The sequence below is a fragment of the Microcaecilia unicolor genome, chromosome 9 (assembly GCF_901765095.1).
Source record: "Microcaecilia unicolor chromosome 9, aMicUni1.1, whole genome shotgun sequence".
Classification (NCBI taxonomy): Eukaryota; Metazoa; Chordata; class Amphibia; order Gymnophiona; family Siphonopidae; genus Microcaecilia; species Microcaecilia unicolor.
The window spans coordinates 184,046,912-184,057,396 of NC_044039.1; the positions used below are offsets into that span (position 1 = coordinate 184,046,912).

General features: G+C 46.2%; 1 protein-coding gene and 1 long non-coding RNA gene across 2 annotated transcripts in view; one reads left to right on the top strand and one right to left on the bottom strand.

Annotated features, from left to right (window-relative positions):
* Positions 1 to 1,720, bottom strand: part of CLBA1 (clathrin binding box of aftiphilin containing 1) — a 23,947-nt gene extending 22,227 nt beyond the window's left edge. Inside the window, exon 1 of the mRNA XM_030215071.1 lies at positions 1,286 to 1,720. The gene's annotated coding sequence lies outside the window, so the exon portion shown is untranslated. The remainder of the gene's footprint in view (positions 1 to 1,285) is intronic.
* LOC115477931 lies at positions 1,504 to 7,338 on the top strand. The gene is made up of 3 exons (XR_003943403.1): positions 1,504 to 1,591; positions 6,028 to 6,191; positions 6,911 to 7,338. It is a non-coding gene; the product is annotated as an uncharacterized LOC115477931 (long non-coding RNA).
* Positions 7,339 to 10,485: the final 3,147 nt, after the last annotated feature.

A 10,485-nucleotide genomic window follows, 5' to 3' on the forward strand; every position in this document is an offset into this window, starting at 1 on the left:
ATCCTTGGGAGGTAGGTAAAGCGAGTACACCCCCACCCCTTTACTGAGTAACAAGAAGTTGCTACATAAATACAGCACTTCATCAGACACAAGCAATACACGTCTTATTTGCCAGTTTAATAAAAAAAAAAAAAAAAATACTACAACGCGCAGAACGCTTGAAATACAGAGAGGCATATTTTCAAAGCACTTTGGGAGGCTAAGTTCCATAGGTTTCTATGGAACTTTGGGAGGCTAAGTGCTTTGAAAATGAGCCTCATAGTAACATAGTAGATGACGGCAGAAAAAGACCTGCATGGTCCATCCAGTCTGCCCAACAAGATAAACTCACATGTGCTACTTTTTGTGTATACCTTACCTTGATTTGTACCTGTCCTTTTCAGGGCACAGACCGTGTAAGTCTGCCCAGCACTATCCCCGCCTCCCAACCACCAGTCCCGCCATATTTACTATGTTCTTGCTTAAACTGTTTAACTACTTAACTACTTTATTGCTAACCCCTGCATGTGCTGTAAACTACTATGACATTCCCTTTAACTGCAGTAGTGAAATTAATCAATACTGAGTTTTTATCTAACATTCCCCCCCCCCCCCCCCCCCCCCCATAGACACACAGCATAGTAAGTAAGGGCAGTTAGCTCATAAGCTGCACATAGACTGTTACCCTCGGTCTTATTATAAACGTTTTTAACAGAGCGTCTTCTCCAATCACCAGTGTTTCCTCATATGTATCTACAAAAACAAGTGTCCTCCAGTTTAAATACGCCAATGACTCCTCTCTTTCTCCCAACACACATATTAATAGCTCCTATTAAATTTTCTCATCTGCAGAAACTGGCAAAAGATCCCCGGGGATTTTCGCACTAACCCTTGTGCAATCACCAAAGCTTTGTTGCATATTTTATTTTGCTACAGAATTAAAAAAAAAAAAAAGTAGTAGACATATGCTTTAAAAAAAAAAAAAAAGCATAAAATCTTTCGTGAAACCATAGCTTACTAGCAACAATAAATAAATAAAAGAAGAAAAAAAAAACCCATATAAACAAGACACAGGAAATCTTCGAGCTCCACAGCACCTCCAAACATCTAAACCTTGCATTATTACAAAGTCTTTCGAAAGCCTGGAATGTACTGATCCGGCTTATTTCTTTCAGCAATGCCAGTCAAAGTAAAGCACAGGCTTCTTAGCAACCAACCCTTAAAACTTGCGGAAAAATACGACACCCAAATCAGCCGATCGTTACAAGCCTGCACTCTGCGTGCGAGCCGGAGTTTCTGCACCCACCGAGCGTGCGGGAACGGTACAAGCAACAGGACGCAGAAGAAGACAGCCAGGGTCTACTACCCTCTCTCCGCCGCAGGAAGCCCAGTGCCCTCCTCACGGGTCAGTGTGATGAAAGCGGTTTCCTGCTCCCTCCTCCTCGCTCTGACCTAGTTAAGGTGCTTCCCCTTTCTCGGGAAGTGCAAATGGCCTTGGAAGACGCCTTTCCCCGGGCAGGTGCTGTAACCTTGGCGCAGGGTGAGTCAAGGGCCGGGCGATTGAAGGTGGGAGCTCTTCCCTAACCCATCTGCTGCTCCAGAAAGTAGCCAGGTACAAGTTGCTTTTCTTTCTCTCTATTTGATCCTGCTTCTTTATTCAGCTGCTCTGATCACATGCTCTTCTTTCCATATTTACTTTTTTTTTTTTTTCTTATACTGAACCGCGGCAGCTTTCGAGATGGCTTAGAAAAACAAGGCAAAGGCAATATAATAAAATATGGAACGCCAGCAGCCAATCCCTGCACAGCTGCTCACGTGGTGCCTGCACCGGCCTCGCCCTCTCTAATAGGAGAGTCGCCTAGCTGAGCTAGTGTGAACGAGGCTCGAATGACTTTCTGGTGACTCAGCACTTTCGTGGGGGTTGTTTCTTGTATGTATTCTTCCCTTTCAGAGTTTTGGTTTTGTTTTTTATCACACTTGTAATAAATAGAAATTAAGCAAAACAGAGAAAAGAAAATAAGGTGATAACTTTTTTTACTGGACTGACTAGTAAATACATTTTTTGATGGAAATGAAATGACCTGTTAGAAACATAGAAACATGACGGCAGATAAAGGATAAAGGACAAATGACCCATCCTGTCTGCTCATCCTCTGTAACCCCTAATTCTTCCTGTTCCTAAGTGATCCCACATGCTTATCCCATGCCTTTTTAAACTCTGGAAGACGAGGCCTCGAATCCACTACCTCCACCTCCACGCCTGTGGAATGATATAAGGGGCCTGTGTATGAAATGATAGAAAAATGAGCCCTGATAATCTGCTTTAATAATACTGAGAATTTCCAGGACAGCATTTCTTCATGACTCATAAAGGGGTCCTTTTACTAAGACGCAGTAAAACGTGGCCTGCAGTAGTGTGGGTGCGTATTTTTGGCTGGGCCATTTTTTTGCCATGGCTGGGAAAAAAGGTACCTTTCAATGGGGGAGTAAAAGTATGATTATTATTATTAACATTTGTATAGCGCTACCAGACGCACGCAGTTCTGAACACCTGACATAGAGAGACAGTCCCTGCTCAGTAGAGCTTACAGTCTAAAAATGCGGCTAATTTACTGCCTGAGCCCTTAACTGCCACCCATTGACCTAGCGGTAAGGGCTCACGCACTACTCGTATGGTAATCATACAGCATGCACCAATGTGGCTGTGCTTCCAATTACCACCAGGAATACCCCTGCGGTAGAAAAATAGAAAAATATTTTCTATCGAGGGAAACAGCACGCACCAACTTTGAAACTACCACAGGGCGCCCGTGCTACCCCTGCGGTAGTGATTTGGCATGCGCTACCCGCATGTTAGCCCTACCGCAGCTTAGTAAAAGGACCCCATTATAAACCACAAAGTTGTATTGCTCTGTTTATCACCCTCCTCTCACCTATCCACCCCCATCCTAGACTATCACTGAAATGCTTTGATGTTCCCATGCATACCTCCTACCCACCCCCACCCTGTTAGATTGTCAATGAAATGCTTGGATGTTTCACTTATATACAGGGGCGTATCTGTGTGGGGCCATAGGGGCCTGGGCCCTCACAGATTTCGCCCTGGACCCCCCTACCGCCATCAACCCTCCCCCGCTGCCGTTGTTTACCTTTGTACGTGCAGGACAACGTGCTGGGACGTCAGACTCCGAACTGGATTGAACAGCTATCAACTACAGCACGGCCACGGAGGCCGAAGAAGAACTTTAAAGACGTTGGGTCAGCTGGCGGGGGTTGGGGTCCCCCACCAGCTGAAGAAATATCTTTAAAGGCGGCAAACGGACCTCGGCTGGCGGGGAGTTGGGGTCTCCCGCCAGCAAAGGTAAGCCACGGCAGCAGGGGAGGGTTGGCGGGGGGGGGGAGGGTGGAGAGTCGTTGGTGGGGGGATCTGGCAATGGCGGGGGGGTTCTGACAATGGCGGCGGCGGGGGGGGGCTAAAATGTGCCCCCTCCCTCTGGCTCTGGCCCCCCCTGCCGCCGGAGTCCAGATACGCCCCTGCTTAAACATACTGTCATTTACCACATTTGCTTATTTCCAATCTGACGAAGAAGAGCAACCTTCGAAAGCTAATCAAGAAATGTATTAAGTTATGTCCAATAAAAAAGGTATCATCTTATTTTCTTTTCCATGTTTTATTTTATTTGGTTTCTATTGATTACCTTTAAAAGGACCCCAGAAAAAGGTGTTATGACTGGGCAAAGTGACAAAGGAGCCCTTTTACTAAGCTGCACTAAGGGGTCCTTGTACTAAGGTGTGCTAACAGATTTAGCGTGCGCTAAATGATAACATGCCCATAGGATATAATGGGTGTCTTATTTAGCACACACTAATCACTGCATTCTAAATCCATTAGTGCACCTTAGTAAAAGGACCCCTAAGGGTGGAGGAGTAGCCTAATGGTTAGTGCAGTGGCCTGAAAACTAGGAGAACCAGGTTCAGTTCCCACTGCAGCTCCTTGGGACTCTGGGCAAGTCAATTAGGGCCTATTTTACCAAACTGTGCCAGCGATTCCTGCATGGCAATGCCGACAAAGCCTAGTCAAAGCGAAAAAGCCTTTGTTGGCATTGCGGCGCCAGGATCGCTAGTGTGGCTTGGTAAAAGAGGCCTTTAACCCTCCATTGCCCCAGGTACAACATAAGTACCTGTATAGAATATGTAAACCACTTTAATTGTAACCATAGAAAGGCAGTATATTTATTTATTTATTTATTATCTCATTTGTACCCCACAGTTTCCCAACAGTGTCAGACTCAATGTGGCTTACAGCGCACCACAGAGGCAGACGCCAATGCAGTGAAATGAAGCTTATACAGCAGAAAAACCTACAAGAGAGAATGGGGAAGAGTAGGAATGGATGGAAGGAGTAGGAAAACCAGGAGGGAAAGGGAATGTGTCCAAAATGTCTCTAGATCGATGCGCATCCAACAGTGGAGACACATGCAGAGGCCATGGGATAAGCATTTCCAAATAACATGGTCTTTAAAGATTTCCTGAAAGTTAGATGGTTGGGGATGGTTTTTATGGTTTTCGGCAAAGAGTTCCAAAGCTGAGTACTGATGAAAGAGAAGGATGTAGCATACGTGGATTTGTACTTGATGCCGTTGCATTTTGGATAATGAAGGCTAAGATACGAATGGTTGAGTCTGAATGTATTCCTGAGAGGTAGGATGATGAGATCTATCATGTCGCCAGGTACCTCACCATATAGGATTTTATGAACTTGAGAGCAGAGTTTAAAGGAGATTCGAACCTTGACAGGAAGCCAATGCAGTTTCTCTCGGAGGGGTGTGGCACTTTCAAATTTTGACTTTCTATAGACCAACCTAGCCGCTGTATTTTGGGCCATCTGCAGTTTCTTAATGAGGTGCTTTTTACATCCAGCATAAACTCCGTTACAGTAATCCAGATGGCAGAGAACGACGGACTGTATGAGGTTGCGAAAGACCTCTTGAGGGAAAAATGGTTTTATTCGTTTTAGTTTCCACAGCGAGAAGAACATCTTCTTTGCGGTGGCGTTAACATGTTGTTCGAGTGAAAGTGAGAGGTCAAGGGTGACTCCCAAAATTTTGAGGCTGTCCAGGATGGGAAGGTTTAGGGTGGGGGTGATTAATGTTGAAGGTCTGTACTTATTGTGCTGTGACGATAGTAGAAGGCAGTGTGTTTTGTCAGCATTCAGTTTGAAAGAAGATGCCCAAAAGTACATCGTATTTAGACAGCGGTTAATTGCACTAGAGATCTCGGACAAGTCATTTCTGAAGGGAATATAAATAGTAACATCATCAGCATAAATATGCGGGTGAAGTCCTAGTTTACTTAAGGTTTTGGCCAGTGCCCAATCCATTTCCCTAAGCCCATATCAAGTGTGGCTGTAAATTTGGACTTTATCTGGTCATGTGCTAATATTAGTGTGGCCATTTCCAAATATTAACATGGGAGCACTTACCACCTCCTATTTAGGGAGATGCTAAAGGCTCCTGTGTTATGGACACACTAATCAGCACGGCAGTAATATTTATTTGTTTATTTATCACATTTGTATCCCACATTTTCCCACTGATTGCAGGCTCAAAGTGGCAAGTAGTACAAATGGTTGCTGATTAACGTATCCACATCCATTCTCTGCCCCTGACATGCCCCCTCCAAAACATCCCAAAAATAAATCCCACGTGCTTGGTGCATGCAGATGGCAAAACTAATACGGAATGCTTTAGACGTCCTGCGTTAGGCCATTTTTGCTGCATTAGGGCACGTGTTAGTACCCAACATACCTTAATAGAAGGGCCCCAAAGTTTGATGTTTGGTCCTCTGAAAGGATAGCTTTCAGGTAAAAATAATATTCCCAGTGAATCTGCAGAAGGTGAAACTTCCCATTCAGCTTCCAAGAGTAAAACATTTCATGAAGCATCCATTAGAGCCAATGTGAGCTGATTGGAGAGCTTGTGATCCTTTCACCTTTTCTACTGTTTTGTGGATTCTTTAGACCTTTGCCTCTTTTGTTTGTCCGTTTAGTCACAGGTAATAAGGCTGCTTGGGAGACACTGATACCAGAGCTTCTTCACCAAGTCCTGGAGCACTATTCACTATTTCTGGGGACGAGACGAGCAAGAGGGCCATAGCAGCAGAGGATACGGTTTGGGAGTGGTTCCATGTACTGCGAACTTCTACAAGATGAGGTACAGAGAATGCATGCAACTGATGGCTCATCCTAGCAAGACCCTATTCAGCCTGCCATGCAACTAGCTTACTGTGTGGCGGGCTAAATATGGGCCTTGGCCATATTGTGGCCAACATTCCATGGCAAACAAAAAAAACCACATGTGCCTTCTGTTTGCTCGTTTTTGTTTGCCAATGACGGGAAACAACAGAGGAAGGTTTCGGCTTCCATTTCCATAGGAGCAGGCGTTACAGGGCAGGAATGAGTGGGGTTCATTTGTGCCCCAAAGACACCACTAGATCACCAGGGCTTTCTAAGGGATGGGGATGGGGGAGTAATTGCAGGGGGGCAACAGTGGGGGAGTGGGCTTTTTTGGTTGGGTGTGGGGGGACATTTTCTTTTACAGTTCCAGTTTCTCCTGAAACCAAGCAGCCATTTTCAGTTGCAGATTCAGTTTCGGTAGAAACCAGAAATTCTGAATTTGGTCGGGCTGTACCCTTCAGGCACTTGCACTTTTTAGGCTGTAGAACATGAAAAACATCGAAGTTATGAAAAAAATTGCATAGTCCCATTCTACTGACCCTATTGTATCAAAACTTCAAAAATGAAATACAGGATTATCTTGATTGGATGCATATCAATTCACTATTAGGAAATCACAATTTAAAAAATGTATTTTCAATATAACCCCTCTTTCTTCTGTATTTGCTAATTTTTGTTTTATTTGGACATTAACAGCTTCCTAAAAAGGAAAAAAATGAAAACACAGATAGCAATTGTCACAGGCCTCATCGGAGAGTCAAGGTTGGCTCAGTGGTCTTCCAGAGGCATCCTGTCTTCAGCCCAGCCTCTAGCGTCCTGCCTCCAGTCCAGCCTCTTGAGTTCCTGTCTCCAGCTCAGTCTCTGTGTTCTGTCTCCAGCTTTGTCCTGAGTTCCTGTCTCCAGCCCGGCCTCAGAGGTCTGGTTTCCAGTCCTGCATTCTAGGATCCTGCCCAGTCTCAAGACCTCTTTTCAGAGCCACTCCAGATCCTGGTTCCACCGGGCCTGCCCCCAATGGCTCTTTTCAGGGCCATCTGCTAGACTCTTCTACTCTACTGACTTATCTGTTGTCTTGTCGGGGCCCTCCTGACTTCCAGGTTGGGAACCCGGCGATGGCCTAAGGGCTCGCCATCCAGACTCATGACACCAATAAAACTCCATTAACCAACACCTCTGAAATTCTTAAGGCATTTCACACTTTGTATACAAAATTATACGTCAGAACCTCCTCATAATTCTGAAGATCTTGAAGGATTTCTTAACACCCTTACCAGGTTTACATGGTCCGAATCTGACTTAAAACATCTACATGCCCCCATATCTAATCAACTATTAACCAACTAAAAACAAAAAAAAAGCCCCAGATCCAGATGGTCTTTCTAGTGAACTGTATAAACTCTTTAAAACAGAGCTTGTCTTCTTTTTAATGTCCTTTTTTAAAGAATTGGAAATAAATGAAAATATTAAAAATAGATCTAGAGGCTCATTTTCAAAGCACATAGACTTACAAAGTTACATAGGTAATTATGGGACTCATTTTCGAAAGAGAAAAATATCCAAAATGTGGCATAAACTAGCAGATAGATGCTCTCACAAAAACGCCCAAATTGCTATTTTCAAACCCCATTTTTAGATGTTTTTCTATGCTGTTCATCTGCAGTGCATTCAATCATATGGAGCATGATAAGGGTGGGATGTGGGCGTTCCTAACACTTGGGATATTTTTCTGCCACAATAGAACAAAACAAAAATGTCCAGAGCTAAAAGTTGGACGTTTTAGTAACGACTAAGTCACAAAAATGTGCCAGATGACCACTGGTGGATTAAAAGAATGATACTCCCTTATTCCCCCAGTAGTCACGGATCCCTTCCAACTCCCAAAGATGTGAATGAAACAGTACATTCCAGCTTCAGTGACAGCTTCAGGTGTTATGGCCAGGTCTAGCAAGCAGGTCCCTGGGGTAGCCTAGTGGTCGGTGCAGTGCACTGTGGAGAAGGGGGGCCAAAACCCCCAAACCCACCAAAAACCTACTGTGCCTACATATAGGTGACACCTGCAGCCATAAGGGCTTATATAGTGGTGTATAGTTGGGTACAGTAAGTTTTAGTGGGTTTTGGAGGGCTCACTATACAATATAAGGGGGTAAGGGTGAGATGTGTATTTAGGACTTTTTATGTGAAGTCCACTACAATGCCTCCTAGGCAGGGGCATAGCTACGTGGGGCCACGGGGGCATGGGCCCCCTCTACATTTGACCCCTCTTGTCGTCGCCTCACGCCCCACCGCCACATCAGGTACCTTGTTTGCTGGCAGGGGTCCCCAATCCCCGCCAGCCGAAGAGTTTTCTTCAGCGCCGGTCGACTCTGGCGCCTTTGTTGTGGGATCATCTGTTTCTGACGCCTTACGTCCTGCACCGTGCATGTAGCCCCGTGCAGGATGTAAGGCGGCGGCGGGGTGGGGGGCGGACGGCAGCAACGGCGGCGGGGGGGGGTGGGTTTGCAGTTGCGGCGGCAGTCCAAAGTGGTGGGCAGGCGGGGGGGGGGGGTTTGCAGTTACAGCAGCGGGGGGTCCAAAGTGGCGGGGGGGGGGGGGATGAGCGGCAGTGAGGGTGGGGGGAGGCGGCTAAACAGTGCCCCCCACCTCGGGCTCTGGCCCCCCCCTCCCGCTGAGGCCTGGCTACGCCCCTGCTCCTAGGGTGCATCACTGCTCTGTTGGGATGCTTGTGTGGCCAGTCTATTAAGACTGCTGGCTTCTTCTACATCCCAATGGCTTCATTTTGTGAGTTTTTCACTTGGACGTTTTTTTATTTTTTAATGGTCAAAAAAGATAGATGCACTAGGCACAAAATGTCTAGAAAACATTTAGGAAATGGTCATTTTCAAAGAAAAAAGATAAAATGTTTTTCAGCTTCAAAAATGGTCACGTTCACTAATGTTTTTTTGGATGTTCTTCGCAAAATGTCTTAAGTCGGATTTAGATATCATATCGAAAATGCCCTCCACGTAACTTTGTAAGTTTATGTGCTTTGAAAATGAGCACCTTAATGAAGGAACTATAACTGTTCTCCCGAAACCCAATAAAGAGGCAACGCAAATTTCCAACTATAGGCCAAGTTTACTACTAAATGTAGTTTATAAAATTTTTGCAAAAATCTTATCTAACAGACTCATTAAAATTATTCATAGTCATTCACCCTAATCTAGTAGGTTTCATGCCAAACAGATTAATTATAGATAATTGCCGTCTTTTTCAGACCCTATTGTTGCCTTGTCTATAGATGCCAAGAAGGCATTCAATAGGGTCGAATGTAGGTTTCTCTTTTGTATCCTAAAACGGTTTGGTGCTCCAGGTGTTTTCTCTACTATAATAAAAGGCACCTTCAAAGTTCTGAAGCTGACTCCGTGGCTTCAAGTGAAGGGTTCGTTAGGATCGTTAGGTTCGTAGCTCTGTCACCATCTCTCTTGGCCCCGCCCTCGCGCCTCTGATAGGTCTGCCGCCCTCGACGTCATCACGTTTTGACGTCGAGGGCGGCAGACCTATCAGAGGCACGAGGGCGGGGCTGACAGAGATGATTACAGAGCGACGAACATGAAGAAAAAAAAAAAACAGTTCACTTCAGCCACGGAGTCAGCTTCACCACGTTGCAGGTGGGTGGCTGGAGGGGAGGGAAACAGAGGGGGCAACTACCCTGGAACAGGGAGGGAGGGAGAGAGGGGGGCAATGACGCTGGAACTAACTTGAGGGGGGCCAGACGGACACAGAAACTGGGAGGGAGGGGGAGAGGGGGGGGAAACGACCCTGGAACAGGGTGGGTGGGAGGGAGGGAGGGACAGCGGACACTGGAACTTGGAGGGGGGGACGCACCCTCGAACTTGGAGGGGGGCCGACCCTGGAACTTAGAGGGGGGACCAGGCGGACCGAGAAACTGGGATGGAGGGAGGGAGGGGGGACCCTGAAACTGGGGGGGGGGGGGGAACAACCCTGGAACTGGGTGGGTGGGAGGGAGGGAGAGCGGACACTGGACCTTGCAGGGGGGGCAGACCCTGAAACTGGGAGGGAGGGGGCCCCTGGCACACACTCTCATTCTCACACACACACACTCTCGCACACGGTCTCACTCTCTCTCTCACACACACTCACACATTCACTCTTTCTGTATCACACACTCTCACACACACTCTGTAAAACACACACACTCCGAGGAAAACCTTGCTAGCGCCCGTTTAATTTCTGTCAGAAACAGGCCTTTTTTCCCAGTTTATTAATAAAGTGAA